This window comes from Podarcis filfolensis, assembly GCF_964270895.1.
Source record: "Podarcis filfolensis genome assembly, chromosome: 3".
NCBI lineage: Eukaryota > Metazoa > Chordata > Lepidosauria > Squamata > Lacertidae > Podarcis > Podarcis filfolensis.
The window spans coordinates 100,231,540-100,248,126 of record NC_139606.1 but is presented as its reverse complement, the minus strand read 5'-3'; the positions used below and the strand labels follow the sequence as shown (position 1 = coordinate 100,248,126).

General features: G+C 44.3%; 1 long non-coding RNA gene across 1 annotated transcript in view; it reads left to right on the top strand.

The window, feature by feature from the left end:
• The window catches only part of LOC310758880, an 88,122-nt gene extending 75,516 nt beyond the window's left edge, over window positions 1–12,606 (top strand). Inside the window, exon 3 of the long non-coding RNA XR_014546044.1 lies at window positions 12,140–12,606. This is a non-coding gene — a long non-coding RNA (uncharacterized lncRNA). The remainder of the gene's footprint in view (window positions 1–12,139) is intronic.
• The last annotated feature ends 3,981 nt before the right edge of the window (window positions 12,607–16,587 follow it).

The window sequence follows — 16,587 nt, the reverse complement described above, 5'->3', positions numbered from 1 at the left end:
TGGGAAGGTGGGGACCTTCAGTTCTTATGACCTCTTCATTGGGGCAATATCTACTGGGAGGTGTTGTTGTGATCACTAGGCCTGCACTCTTTTGGTTTCTTTGAATAAAGAGTTAACTTCATTGTCATTGGTGCTTTTATCGCTGACTCCGGCTCCTGACAAGATCTCCCTCCACACATAGCACAGCAAATGGACTTCAGAAGGGCTCACTGATTGGTGGTTACAGCAAGACCTTTCAGAAGCACACTCCCAGCACTAATCAGCTGACTGGTCCTGACAGCAGCCCGTTTGAACTTTAACAGGTGGGTGGGGCTGTCTGCCTGCCAATCAGCTTTTTGCTATTATGACATGTGATCGACATGTGTGGCCCTGTCTACCTGTCAACCTGGCCATGGAATGAATAGGGATTATTGCTCCTTCAAGTGCATGCATATTGAGAAAAGTATTGTTTTATACCTCAATAAACTCATAGCGGTCAATTTGACTAATATCAGAAAGGAAAATACCCATCTCAGTTTGTGAAAATAACTTCATGCATCTCTTATAAAGTGCTTTGACAGTTCTTTAGAAGTGGAAATCCAACCAGGGTGACTGGATTTCAGTCCAGATCTTCTGCTGGGAGTTTTGATCATATTTCACTTCAAATCACCCTTCCCTTCAGCTTCTGTTCCACAAACCAGATTTCTTTTTGTAGCCTTATGAACTTACATCTGACGTGTGTCTTTCTGCTGACGCCCTCAATATTAAGCAGGGAGCTGGGATATTAAACGCACCCCACGATGATATAAGCCATGCTTTTTGGATTGGTTAATTAATGCGCCACACACATCCCCTGAAGGAAAATTTACAGGGTCATGTTTTTGCTGCCTCAGCAACCCGGGATGTTTCAGCTACTAACCAGTTTCAGATGCTCTGTGCCTTTCAAGAAAGAATAGCCATCTTGCTCTTGGGGCAAGGGAAGGGGGAGGAAGAAAGTAATGTCTCTGCGAAGGGTTTGTGTTTTTTACCAGCTGCTTTGTGTTGGGTTAATGGATGGCTGGAGTGAAGGATTATATCCTCCGAATTCTTCTAAAGTGGCAAAATATTTATTCTGAAGCTGAGATAGCTGACTTGAATGTGACTTTGGGGCTCCATCATTTTTATTGAACTGTTGATTGACTCGACTTGATTTAACCTCAAAATAGCTGTTCTGGCTTAGAACCACCGAGTTAGAGGTTTGTATGTATGTACACAACCTGCCGGGCCTCCCAGGAGTTGACATAAGTCATATTTTAAATATTTGTAAATGGGACGACTTAGCTGGAGGGATGAAATCCGAGTCTCCAGCCAAACAGAAGGTCTGCTTAATGCAACAAAGAGCAAATGCCACAAAACAGGGAAGAGTTTGTAAAAAGGGAGGCGTATATATGTGAATGAAACTGCTTAATGTTTAAGTAGTGCAGGTTTTTTTAAAAATAAAGCCACATTCCTTTCCTAAGGCAAGAAAGCACTAAACCTTTACATTTTCTGAGGATGGAAAAAAAAGAGAAGAATAACTAAGATAGAAAGATAAAGCAGTAGAAACTAAGTTAGATCTTATTTACCCAAGAGATGGAAATGAAATTCCTTCAGACAATTTACTTACACTCCAGAAGGAACAATGGCATCTTTCGTAATATGCTTGCCTTGCATGGCTGCTTCTCATTTTTGAATGAATCATGTGAAATTCTAATGGTGGTAGAGGTCTTCTATTAGACACGACATAGAATGCCCCCCTTTAACAGCATAGTATCTAATAGAATTTCAAATTTAGCAAAGGGCACTGATTTATTCAACATATGAGTTTCTTGGCTCCAAGTCACTTGCAACATTTGCAAACCTAAATCATGGCGTGAAACTAGAGAGAAAAAAGAAATAAAGCCATACGGTAATCTATGAAACAAATAACAGCAATAATTTCAGCAGCAAAACACACTGCTGTCTGCCTTGAGAGACAATGGAGTGCACCTCTGGGGGTGAAGGCAAACCACTATGTTAGCAGCACTGAAGTGACCTTCCCAGGGCACAAGCCTGGGCAGTGTGTATGGAGATCCTAGGCTGCCTAGACAACAATACCCCCCTCTCAGCCTCACTGGTGTGGTCCAATGGAAAGCAGTAAAGGTAAAAGGTAAAGGACCCCTGGACGTTTAAGTGCAGTCAAAGGTGACTATGGGGTTGTAGCGCTCATCTCACTTTCAGGCTGAGGGAGCTGGTGTTCGTCTGCAGACAGCTTTCCTGTTCATGCAGCCAGCATGACTAAACCACTTCTGTCATAACGGAACACTGTGACTGAAGCCAGAGCACACAGAAATGCCATTTACCTTCCCGCTGCAGCGGTGCCTATTTATCTACTTGCACTGGCGTGCTTTCCAACTGCTAGGTTGGCACGAGCTGGGACAGAGCAACGGGAGCTCACCCCATTGTGGAGATTCGAACCGCCAACCTTCCGATTGGCAAGCCCAAGAGACTCAGTGGTTTAGACCACAGTGCCAGCTGTGTAGTAGACACCAAAATCACCATAACTTGTCAAATGTGTGGGACAAGAAAAAAGCTGTTCCCTGGTGTTACAAGGATGTTAATGATGGAAACAGATCGGCCTCCCTGTGAAGAGAATCTCATAAGTGAGGAAGCAGAACTGAAAAGGTTGAGAAAGTTTGCAAGCCTCGAAACCTCCCTCACAGGGGCACCCAGAAAAGGACTTCAAATGAAGACCGAATGGTTTGAGTAGGTTCATATCAATGTTTCGACAGACCTAGGCCACATCCTCACTAGGCCACTACAGACCTAGGCCACCACACAGTCGTGACTTCCACCAGAGAATTCTGGCAGCTGTAGCCCATTAAGGGTGTCAAGAGTTAGGAGAGCCCAATTCCCCTCACAGAACTACAATTCCCAGAGTAGTTTAACAATGAATCCCTCTTGCCTAGGGAACCCTGGGAATTGTAGTTGAATGAGGGGAATAGGGGTCTCTTGACAACTCTCAGCACCTGTAACAAACTGCAATTCCCTGGATTCCTTGGAGGAAGCCATGGCTGTGGGATTATAATGCTTTAAATATATAGTGCAGATGTGGCCCTAATGAAAGTGAGCTGTATACTAGCATGCTTGAGAAAACATAAATGAAGGCTGAGAGCTAATCTTTATCCTGATCTTTGCTTTGCCAGGCAAATGTGTCTTGAATTTAGCATGCTGTGAAATGTCTAGAGAGCACAGTTGGATAGGCAGTATAAAAACATGACTAATAAATAACAAGAAATAAATTTACTTTGGAACTTGGGGTGTGACCCGGTAATAGTTCCTTGATAATTTTATTTAGTTTATTTCATTTTTCAACACTTCTGTGTTGCTTCTCATGAGAAAGCCGACCGCAACTCTTGAAACATTGCATACAGAGAGAAATTTTATGCTGCATAAGGCCAATTAAAACAACTGGAAAAGGTATTGACCTGTATTTGAGGGTAGGAAGAAACAATAGGAAGAGGCTACAGTTGTTCCATCCAACCAGCTGAACTTGCTTCTAGTCCATGCTTCCATGTAAATCTTCAGGGTTATTGATATCTTGAACACAACCTGGACAACGATGATGAAATGCTTATCTGTGAAGAAGGACGAATCACGAATGGTTGAATCCTGTTGAAGAGAAGGTATGGGAAAAGCGCAAAAGAAAATGAAAGCCACCACAGGAAATCCAGGAGAAATGGCAGGAACGTTCTCCATGCCATGACCCTGATCCTTACAGAAGAGTGCATTTTCACCCATAGTTGAAATTTTCCCCATGTAATTGGTCCACTGAGCACCCCACTATTACCAGTTCCGTTTTATCTGGATTTAGGGCCAGTTTCTTCCCATGCTAACAACCAATATATACTGCCTTATACTGGATCAGAACATTTGTCAATTTAGTTCAGTGCTATCTGTCCACAGCAACTCCGCACACATCTTTGGCTCTGGGCTTTCCCAACTTCTCTGCTGGGGATGATTTGAACACGGGCTGAAACCGAGACCTTTGGAGAAGTATAGAGAGAGCCAGTGGGGTGGAGTGGTTAGAGTGTTGGACTATGATATGGGCGATCAGGGTTCAAATCCCCTCTCAGGCATGAGGCTCACAAGGTGACCTTGGGCCCATTACTGCTTCTTAGCCTAACCTACTTCAGGGGGTTATCGTGGGGATTAAATGGGGGGGGGGGGAACCATGTACACCTTTTGGAGTGCCTTGGAGAAAAGGTGGATAAAAATGCAATAAATCAATAAAATTATATACTTTCTACAGGGATATGGAGACTTCGTCCAACTTTGCATTAGTATACCATCCTCTAAATACTTACTGCAGAGATAGCTCTGTTCAGGATTTTTCTTCCTTGATTTCAAGGACGTTTCAGATGTATTAATGGCTTGATTTTGCTAACTGGTGAAAAATCTCACCCAGCAATAATGTGCGTCAGCAGTTTTCGAAGCACAGATGGCCATTTATGTAACTCTGTTTGCAGTTGTGGCTGTGTTCCACGGCAACAGGGAAATGGAATACATCTGCACGCTACGAAGAAAATAGATGTACACGAACTGGATGCTTAAATGATAGCGAAGCAGGATTGTGATCAGCCATGAACTCTATGAACAGGAAGACTGGCCTGGCCTCAGCCATGAGCTGAAAAAAAGGAGAGGTCCAGTTATGACCCACACTGCTTCATTGAATGGAAGTTTGTTTGTGTATAACCTTCCTTCCTCAAGAGTTTCCTCTGAGAGGAAATGGCGTCACTATGGGGGTCAATTGTTGTACATTCCTCTCTGAAAATAAAATGCCACCCACAAATGCAGCTTAATTGAAAGCAAGCAAAGGGAAATCAGGTTGCCAAGAGCCCCGTGCTTTAATGAGGGGTCTCCTTCATGGGGAGGCATCAAAGGTCAGGGACAGAGCATGCGCTTTGCTCTAGAAGGTTCCAGCTGTGATCCCTAATGTCTCCATTTGAAAGCAGCAGCCAAGAGATGGGAATTCCCTCTCCCTGAGACCCTGGAGTGCTGCTGCCAGAGAAGACAGTACTGGGCTGGGATCTGCTCTTGGACCGCTGGCTGCCATTTCTTTCACCTCCAAAATGGGCAAATCTGTACGTTTTGGTTTCTCTCAATTTCTCATTATTCCAGTCTTAACTTTAGTCCTCCATATATGCTTGTGATTTATTTGTTTCTTGGTGTGTGTTTTTAAAAGTCCTCATGAAAATTCATCCAGATTTCAGTGTGAATTTCTCATAGTGTACATATTTTGTTATGCCGCATCAGACCCATCTATGCAAAACCATTTCCCTGAATGTAATGCATTTTTGGACGCATGACTTGGCCAGAGAACAGCATCGCAACATTAAGAAAAGAGCACATTTTGAAGGATTGCTGTGTTTCTTCTGCTCAATTATTGTTTAGAAAAGGGTGGATTTTGTAGGTTTGCTTTTCGATGCAAACTGAACCAAATCCTTGCCCAAAGGACCCAGCCACAGTCAACCAGATTGGGGGTGAGGTGGGTGACAACAGTATAGCCACTATGGCTGTGTACCAGCTCCAGCCAAATCCCAAACCGAACTGGGCCAATTTGAGTAAACCTGGGATTTAGTCATAGTAGGTTGAGGCAGCCTTGGGCCGGACTGGGTCAACCCAGAGTGAACTGGGACTGCCCAAAGTGGGAGAGGGCGGTCTGGGGACAAGGAGAAGGAGGCCATGGTGCATCTTCTCCAACATTCTCCTGCTGGGCTGCATGTTTAATCAAACACTGTTCAAGGCCCCAAAGTTGGTTTGGACTGCATATCCAAGTCATTCATGAATCATCCTTGGTTAAAAAAGGGTTATCCCAATTGTGTATATATGTACAGTCCTGGTAGTCATGCTTTTGGGCTGGCCACCATGTTTCCTCCCAAAATCGCCCAGAATGACATTGCGTCTGGGTCATTTGTAGGAGGAGAGAAATGATAGCTTGTCCACAGGCAAAGGCAACACCTTTTGTTATTGTTTTTTATGGCTTATATACCTCAGTCAAAGTTATGAATCTTTGAGGTGCCACAAGACTCTCTGTTGAGTTTGCTTGACTTGGCTGCTACCCCTCTGGAAAGAGTCGATAGTTTGCCGTCAAACAATTCAAAAACCTCTCCCATGTCATATTTGATTGCACTTGACAGTTGGCATAAAGTATTTCTCTAAAAACCTTACAGCATTTGGTATATTTGCAGTTTCAATTAGAATTTGCGAGTTAACATTTTATGGGAATTCTTATCTGACGCTTGCCAAAAATAAATTTAATTTAAAAAATAAAACACTTAAGAAATGTCAACAGGTCTCAAGTGTCCAAACTCGGAATTAAGCATTGCATATTCAAAATGTGAATTCAAAAATGGAAGGACAAAATTAGGAGACTTTCAGGATAATTGGTTTCAGCTCTAGACCTGTCCCTACCATGTTGCCCACAGAACTATGAGTTTGTGGTTTATTATCTTGCTGAGCTAAGCATTAAAGGCTGGGCAGCCTGCTGCATGAGTTTTCTTTCTCCAATAGTTCCCATTGTGATTACTCAGTTCAGCATTTCTTTTGGCTAGGAAATGAGTGCGGCATTTTCCTTTTGTTATCTGCCGTGTGTGTGTGTGTGTGTGTGTGTGTGTGTGTGTAAAAGACAGAGAAGGGGAGAAGGAGAAAGATGGTTCTTTAAGGGGAAAATTTCCACCTCGTTTTCTTGCTATGTACCCGGGTCATTAGGCAAACTGCACCACATCTGAAAGAACACCGCTTTTGAGCCCGGAATTCCCACTATCGGAATCTTTCCTCTGTGTTAAGCAACAAAAGCCATGGCATTGTCTCAGTGTTAAGCGGGTGTTAAAATGTGCATATCTTACTGGGCTCATTGTATAGGAGGTCCCATTCAGGGCAGGCCATTTCTGATCCACTGGCTGCTGTGAGCTCTCGCATCTAAGACACACACAGTCGCCTCTGATCATATTAGCTACAGTTGTCCTCGATTAATTTGCTTCGTGAAAGAGCAACCACCAAAGGACCATCTGACTACAAAATTTAAAAGAGCCACCTTTGAGTTATCAGGGTTTTAATATGAATTCAATGGAACATTATCTTCCACCCACCCACCCACTTGCAAGACAGCTGGGAATGAAAAATAAAAGATATATAATACAGGAGTCCCTCCACTTATGCAGGGGTTATGTTCTGGGCCCCCATGAGCATAAGTGAAATTGCATAAAGCCGGAAGCACCCTCTAAACACCCTTTAAAGGCCTTCCCTGCCACTTTCTCGTCAATCCATACCAAAAATACTGTATCCAAAAATATCCACAACCAGAATGAAGCTCCGGGGTCAGCTGGAGGCTGTGCGGGAAAGCGGTTCTTGCTGCACTACCCCATGTGTCAGCTGTAAGGCAGGGAGGCTGAGCAGTGTAAACAAAGCTCCACTGTGCCTCTGGTCTCTTTGTAGCTTCCTCTACCCTCACTGATGTCCTTTTTGGGCTCTGAGGAGGGTCTGCCCTCCTCCACTTCCCTCTTCCATTGAACTTCCATCTCCAGGGCCTGCCCCTGTGACATCACCTGTTGCCTCCACCTGTGACATCACCAGGGGCCTCCTCTAGGTCTCAGGTTTGGGCTTTGAAACCTCAGGGTCTAGGATGTTTCTGACCTGGCAAACCTAATCCATTGTGTGGGCAGCTTGCAACTCTCCATGCACAAAAAGAAGATCCACATAGGAGGATGTTGAGACCTTTACCCCAACGTCATCTTTCCTTGCAGGCTCTCAGTTTGGCACACATGGTGCCAGCTGTACTAAAATGCAGCTATCTATTATGCAAAGCAAATAGCTGCACAGGGAGTGGGGATGGGGACTTTACAGCGTTTTATCTCTTTGTGGTCCTGTTCCAGATCGCTTGCTCAAACCTTGCATACTGATTTCCCACAGGCATCTGATCGGCAACTGTGAGAACAGGATGCTGGACTAAATGGGCCATCGGCCTGACCCAGCAGGCTCTCCACCCCTCTCATAAAATATCAAAAGCATAAAACCGGTATATATCAAATATCTCAATTGCTTTTTAAAATCATGATCGTCATTTCCTTATCCAACATGAATTTTTAAGCTTAGTGATGTGGGCTACAACTTACAACCACAGTTACCACTGAAATTCTTGGCCTGAAAGATCATGCCTGCAGTTGTGCTTGGTGACTGGAACGGAAGCTTCCAGATCCATTTTAAAATATGTTAGGCCTGGTCTATGGCACCAGCCAAGAAAGTTTTCCCCTCTCCCTCTAGGCCCGTCTACACTTGAGCAGCACAGGGTCACTGAGCAGCTCTGCTGAGGTAAATTTGGCTTCTTCTATCAACCTCCCTGCCCCACAAAAGCAGTTCCTCATCATCAAGATAATAGCTCTTCCTGCCTGTCATGATTGAGATCCAGAAAGTCTGCCTCTTAGGCTCATCTTTTAATGTGGGTTGTTCCCCATGAGCCCTGAGCCAATCCGTCTCTATTTCAGCAAAATCAACCCGCTACTCTTCCACATGACTTAATAGTTTTTATAACATTTTTAATATGGGGGTTACGCTTGCCAGCGACGTGCCAAATTTGGGTGGAAATGAGATGGATCTCGATTTGGGCAGCTCTATTTTGACAGGTAGAGATCAAGGATTTTCGCTGCTATAATAACCAATCACCCCTTTCATTTTTCTTCTGGTTTTCCTTTCCTGACATCTGAGATCCGCAGCTGACTTCAGGGTAATCTTACTCCTCACTTTCAGCTGAGCAATTTTAGAGAGAAGTGCTGTAAGTCTCACAGATTTACTCAAATCTACTTGCGTTCCCAAGCCAGGAGGCCTGTGGTAAAAATCTCTCACTGAAGATGGTACCAGTTTGAAATCTGCAACTTTAGGGTTGAAAGCTGGCCCGGGGGTCCGATTTGGTGTCTCCATTCTCCAAACCACAGACACTTGCCCTACACCTGATATCATATAGGGGGTAAAGATGTGGCTGCTCACGAAGCCCATTCCTCCAGAAAGCACGACTGAAACACACACACACACACACACACACACACACACACACACTCTCACACTGTCCACCATCTGATGTGCAAGGAGTTCAGTCCTGCTTGGTCACTATCTTCTCCAGTGCTGACCACCCACCTGCCACTCCCCCCTGCTATGGCAGAAAGGTCATGCTGAGTCTCTCCAGAGCCCCACACCTAACAATGGCTCCCTCGTACAATGCCTATGTTCCCAGTCTTTCCAGACTGAGTGAAGGATTGTGGATGTGGTGGCTGTTCTTCCTACTATTAAACTTCAAGCAGCCTTTGTCGACAAAGTGGCAGCAGTGAAGGCACTCTTTGAGGCTACCTCTCTCATGATTCCTTGCAATGTGAGTGACCAGTCACCGCTGGAGAGCCTTGTGGCAGTGCTGCTGCCTGCTCTGTGACAGTGACAAAGTAGCAGTGGCACTCCTAGTCCTAAATGACATGTGGTTGGTGGACAGGTGGGCCAGGGGGAGGGTGTGCCAATCCAAGTCTCGCTGTGGCTAATGGGTGGGCTGTCCCTGACTCCCCCCCCACATTTCTTCATCCTCCAACCAGGCAAGCAAGAAGCATTTGCAGAGTGCAAGGACCACATCCCAACCAGCCCTTGAGGAAAGGGTGGAGCTGTCATGGAATTCTACTCAATATTGATCCAGAGTAGATTCCAATGTATAGTTAACAGAGTAAAAACTTAAACATGTTGCAGGATTCCCCCAAAATAGACCAGAGGCAATTAATATTTTATCCAGCAGAGCTTTACTGCTACTGAAGGCAAATGAGCATAATTTTCACAAATCCAATACATTCGGGATTGGCACTGTCCATAAGAAATCCAGTTGCAGCAGACTTAACTGAAACTTACAATAACTTATAATAAGTCTAAACCCCCAGCCAGATGGGCAGGGTATAAATTATTATTGTTGTTGTTGTTGTTACAACACTGTATACAGAACACCACACCAGAAGGACAGAAGACAGAAAGAAAGTGAAACCCAGGCTCCTTCTGGCCATACTATTATAGTCAGCATGAACTTGACAGAAAGAGATAACAGAACTAGTTTAAGCCAGCTGTACTCAGATTCTCTGAAGGAATAATCCAAACATCATGAACATTCTGCTTGTTTCTTTCACGCAGAGAAGCTTCCAGAACCCTCTTGAATTAATCAGAATAGAAAAGATCTCTACATATCCGATCAATACTTTCTGTACTAAGAAATGCAGACAGACAGGAGCAGGGCTGGTGAGGGGTGTGGCCTGGAGAGAGGGGGTGTGGCTTAGGGAGAAGCCTCCGGAGTGGACAGTGAGAACTGGAGGATTGTGTTTGGCTTCGTTGCCTGAGGTACCCCACCTGTACCTCAGGACATGTCCACAAATTATCCATTTTTAAGACATTGTTGACTAGTGTCCCTAGTAGGAGAATAAAAAAGGGAAGGGAAAGCTGGAATTCCCGTGTCAGCATTTGAGAGCCAGCTTGGTATAGTGGTTAGAGTGTCAGACTAGGACCTGGGAGACCAGGGTTTAAAGCTCACTGGGTGATCCTGAGCCAGTCTTTGCCTTTTAGTCTAACCTACTTCACAGGGTTGTTGTGGGAGTAAAATGGAGAGTTGGGGAAAGCCATGTATGGCTCCTTGGAGGAAAGGCAGGACAAATCAAACAAACAAATAATATAATAGAAGAGCAAAGTCTTTTACATCAGTACTGTGATCCTGTGAGCTTTGACCCACATGTGGGCTGTTGAAATTATAATGGTCAGTGACAGAAAAATGTTTTCCACCTTTGGTCCTCTCTCTCTCTCTCTCTCTCTCTCTCTCTCTCTCTCTCTCTCTGTGTGTGTGTGTGTGTGTGTTGTGCGTGAAGCAGAATTTTCTGCTCCACTCGGAAGAGGAAACCTTCCAGGAAGAAAAGCAAAAACAACAAGAACCCCACTTGCTCCTTAGCAAATGGTAGAATTGAAGGAGAGAAGGTGGTAGGAAGTATAATAGGCTGTGGTGCTTCTTAAATCGCAAAGCGTCATGAGAAGAAAGGGCTGGGTGGGAGAGGGTTGCTATAGTGAGCGCAACCAGAGGGCCTTAATGTGTGTGCTCACTGAAAGACTGGCTGTTCCAGCTCAGTGAAGCAAGATGGACCCATGCAGCTCTCTGGGAACGGCTCACAGAAACGCCGGCCTCCAGTAGGGAAGCAGAAGTCTGAGGCTGTGCTGTTGTGAGGGATGGGTGGATCGGCCCGTTTTGGCTCCTCTCAGTTTCTCGTTTCCCCAGTTTTCGTTCTGTACTTCACAACAGTTTGCAAATATGTACACATCTTTTAATATGTGATTTTGCCTACTATATTTTCACAAACCACAGAGGATAAGGCTACTAGCCATGACTGCTCTGCTCTGCCGCCATAGTTGGAGGCAGTAATGCCTTTAAATACTAAATGTTGTAAATCTCAGGAGGGGAGGGTGTGTTTGTGCTCTGGTGCTGCTTGCAGGCTTCCCAGGGGCATCTGGTTGGCAACTGTGAGAGCAGGATGCTGCACTCAATGGGCTATTGGCCTGATCCAGTAGGCTCTTCTTATGGCTTTTACGCAATTAAGTTTGACTCAGAATAGACCTATTAAAATTAATGGACTGCAGTTAGCCATGGCTATTAATTTAAATGGGTCTACTCTGAGTAGGACCAGCATTAGGTTCAACCCCAATTCTCTCTAATATAATGCATCACATATGCTATTTTTCCAAATATTTGCATTTTAATGCACATTTTACCCTAGAATATGCATTTTTGTATGCGGCAATTGGCTGGAGAACTGTGCTGCAAATTTTGGAGGTGTGCAAATTTCAAAGTACGGATGTGTTTCAGTTCACAAATTGATTCAGAAATTGATTGCATAAGTTTGCCTTCAAGTGCAGAACGAGCCATGCTTCTTGCCCTAACCCTAGTTGTTTCTCTCTTCATGTACCCACTCCAACCCACCCACCCCCTGATTAAATTGAACAATCTTTCATGGTACAAAAGACATTACAGTCATACAAATGAGGTTTAAATAAAACTGGAGAGGAAGATTTCAGGGTATCCATTTCGATTTCTACCTTTTCTTTCTGGCAGATGACCTGACTCTGAAATCAGAAGTGAAGCTGGACTGCTGAAAAGGAGATGGATATTCCCCCTCTTGAGAAGCTTGGCGTGGGGAAGGGAGGAGGGAGGAAAACATGCATCAATATGCTACCAGTCCCTGAATCAAAAGTGCATCTGGTGATTTGTCAAAGCAACCTGACACAAAACCGCACCGAATTGCAGAGCTGGGAGAGAAAAGCCTGATGAAAAATTCTGTCCCTCATAGTGCCACCAAACATTAACGTCGCCTTTCTTCACCATGTCTTTTGATGTTTAAGGTATTTTTTGTGGGACCTGCCTCTTCTGTATTGTTCTGGGCTGTTCTTCGCAGTTGTTTGACTTGTTTTCCTAATTGTATGAGCTCCTCATGCACTCTTAACTTATATACCTGTGGAGTGGGAATTGACAGCTGGACAATGAAAGTGGATTTTGTGAGAGCTTATGGTGGCAAAGGGACTCAAGCCACATTCACCCCATGCATTTAAACACTATGTAAGCATAAAGGGACCGCTGACCATTAGGTCCAGTCGTGGCCGACTCTGGGGTTGCAGCACTCATCTCGCTTTATTGGCCAAGGGAGCCAGTGTACAGCTTCCGGGTCATGTGGCCAGCATGACTAAGCCACTTCTGGCAAACCAGAGCAGTGCACGGAAATACTGTTTACCTTCCCGCTGGAGCAGTACCTATTTATCTACTTGCACTTTGATGTGCTTTTGAACTGCTAGGTTGGCAGGAGCAGGGACCGAACAATGGGAGCTCACCCTGTCGTGGGGATTCGAACCACTGACCTTCTGATTGGCAAGTCCTAGGCTCTGTGGTTTAACCCACAGCACCATCCAAGTAGCCTATAGTCTAGAAGATTGTATTAGAAAGGTTCCATTCTCTTCTGGCATTGCTGAATTGCTTTGCCAAAACATAGGCCAGCGAGGGAGGAAGAGTATTCCCCCCCCATGCAACCTTCCTTCACTGCCTTTCCTTCTAAAGAGTGGGTGGCATGCAACTCAGCTTTACTCAAAGTAGTCCTATCAAAATTAATGGGTCTGACGTAGGGCTGGATCCAACTAAGTTGTTGCCCAAGCTGAACAAAATCTGCTTGTACAATGGAACTTCCCCCCCCCTGTGCTCCTCCTATATCTGCCCCGGAGGGTTGGGGGAACCACTGGAATAGGTTTGGGGGGTACATGGGGGTGGGGAGAATAGGGGGGAAAGACCTGTTGTGCGAAAGGACCTTATTTTGCTCAACACACACCCCTTAACATGTCGTTGAATTCCACCATCGGTCATGTTCATTTTAATCGGTCTACTCTTGAGTAAAACTTGGTTGACAACCACCCAGAGATTTCCAATAGCCCACTGGGAAGGAGATGGAGAGAGATGGTTGCTTACGGAAAAGCCAAATGGAAACCTCAAGTGGTTTGGCTTGGGACTTCCACTTCTCATATAGAACGAGCTTTGATTTTGAAGTTGAAGGAGAGGTTCAATTTCACACACCAGGCACTGCATTAAAAAAAAGAGAGTAAAGACCCTGCTAATATGTTTTTCTCATTCTGGTTCTGTAGGCTAATTCCCTTCTTTAACTTATCCCAAGAGAGCCCCGTGAAACGGCTGCAGGATCTGCAAATGGCCAAAAGGCTTTTTATACAAGCTTTTCTTTTCCCTCTGAAGTTGGGATAACTTCCTTTTTTTGCTATTGTTAAATGATAATGAGCAATAAAAGGGGTCCCCCCCACCTCCCCCAACAGACAGGCCCCAAGGCTGCGGCACATTACATGCGCATTTTTATTGGCCTGACGCTGCTAAATGGAGTCATTCTTCCAATGTAAACTGAAGTCTGCTGCCTTTGATGTAGGCAATGGCATATCTCCCTCAGATGTTTAGACTTGGATTAGAGCTGCATACAATATTCAGGAATGAGTTCTGGCAAAGCAGACAGGACGGCATATTAGGGATCTGATGAAAGGTTCCATCTGATCATTGCATCACCCGCAGAGCCTGCGAGTAATATCCTCGACAGACGCCAGTATTCTTCACTGGAAATGCCTGCATGACATACCTTCTGTATTGGGATTAGAAAGGCATTACGCGCCTTTCATGGGAGGCAATGAAAACCAGGTTCCATGGACACGATCCAGGCCAAGTTCCCAATGTTTAAACCCCATTGATTGCAATATGAGAGACTTCGAAGGTTTGCTTTGCTTTCAGGATGTACCTCAACAGAATTTGTAAATGCTTGATTTTGGCTGAATCATATTCATTCCATTTCCTATGTCTGCATGAAAATCTTAGGTAAAGGTAAAAGGACCCCTGACCATTAGGTCCAGTCATGACCGACTCTGGGGTTGCGGCGCTCGTCTTGCTTTATTGGCCGAGGGAGCCAGCGTACAGCTTCTGGGTCATGTGGCCAGCATGACTAAGCCACTTCTGGCAAACCAGAACAGTGCACGGAAATGCCATTTACCTTCCCACCGGAGCGGTACCTATTTATCTACTTGCACATTGATGTGCTTTCGAATCTTACCTCAGACAATTCTTGCTCAGGTGGTAAATTAAGGCTACAGTTCTATTCACATTTTCTGGGGGGTAAATCCAGTCAAACTCAATGAGACCTAGGCTTGAGTCAGCAAACATTGGTAAGCATTCTTACAAATACTTCATTCTTTCGCTGCACCCTATTCCAAGGGCAGCAGAGGCTACATCCTCAGGAAGTTGAACCCAGACGCTATGACCCACTTTGGTGTCAGTGGGGATGTCATCTAGTGTCTGAAAAGGCATGCCATATTTACAGTGCTTTTTTCTGGGGGGACACAGGGGGACGCGTACCCCTAAACATTTTGTGAATCTTAGTTTGGCCTCATCGAGTGGCAATATTTCAATATGAGTAGGAAAATGAGAGTACCCCTAAACATTTTTTTTTAAAAAAGTACTACATATTTAAGATCATGCCAGGTAACAGGAGGCAAAATTTGCGACCATCTAACTTTACCTTTACCTTTCATCATTGCAACTAAATAGCCAGACTTCTAGGAAGTACAGTTCACATTAAAAATGGCTGTTCTCCACACTAAATTGACAATTAAACATGCACACATGATTTTAAAGAGTGCTTTGGAAAAACTTTTTTTATTGTTAGCATCTTTCACGAAAGTGTCCTTTTATGAACAGCTGAGTGTGAACACAGATGTAGCATTTCAAGTTGTTGCACAATATGAAAGTGTTGCTGTTGTTTTAGGGTAAGCCGTTAAAAAAATGTTCTACAGATTTGCATTTTTAAACAACAACAACAACACCACAGTTGTTCAGTATTGATCCAGGGATTAATTAGATGTTTCCTGGGATCCATGATAGAATCTTCCAAAATAATGCTCTTATTCTAAAAGCAGGTTTGGATCAGGGAATATATATATATATATATATATATATATATATATATATATATATGGAGAGGCTAGCCTTCTATATGCTGAAGCACCCTCTATTCCAAATCTCTCCTCTTGGGGCTGTAAGAGGCATAGGGGGAAACCAGAGACACTCACATTCATTCATTCATTCATTCATTTGTTTGTTTGTTTCTTATATCAAACATTTTTGGCCCCTTCTTTATCCCCGAGCAGCATGCATATCTGTTTTTTTTAAAAAGAGGAAGACAGTTATCTGTCCCCAGGCTTACATTCTAAAAGACATGACACGAAAGGAAAAAGGGAGGAGGAGGGAGGAGAACAACAAACAAACAAACTCAGGCACTAGTTCTTAAAGTTACATTTACCTCACAGCAGCCATCTCTGATGGAAACAGTCCAGGTAGCCTGATGGGAATGGCTGCCATTTAGGTGACACTCGAGAGATGGCCAAAGGCAACTGCCTTCTCAGCAGAAACAGTGAAGTAGTCCTGCTTCCATTTTCTCTACCTCTGCTTTGCAGCCAGCTGGAACAGGTCATATACGGGCAGGTCCTCATCCACCTTTGGTCGCAATCCAAATCGGTGGCTGATTTGAGAGGAAGAAAAGTATATTGGGAAATTCAGTCATCATTCACCCATATATGACATGCAGTTTAGACCTCAGTTTGGACTGAGTGGAAATCGCCATAGTGGGTGTCCATTGACTACAGTAGCCTCCCTCAATCTGTTGCCTTCCAGGAGATGGTGGACTACAACTTCCATCAGCTCCTTCCTGGATGGCCAATGGTTAACAAGGACTGATGGGAACTGTAGTCCAACAACTTGTGCAGAGCACCAGGTTGGGAAAGGCTGGATTTAAGCCTATGACATCAGTGACTCACCTCACTCTCTGATCCCTCAGCACTATTTCTTTTGCAAACATTTTTTATTTTTGGTGTTTGGGGGGAATAATGCTTGTGAAATCTGTTGCACGACAAGCGAACTGCCATATTACAAACAAAAATGTGATGCTTTAATAAAGGAAAGGTTTTATTCCAATGTCA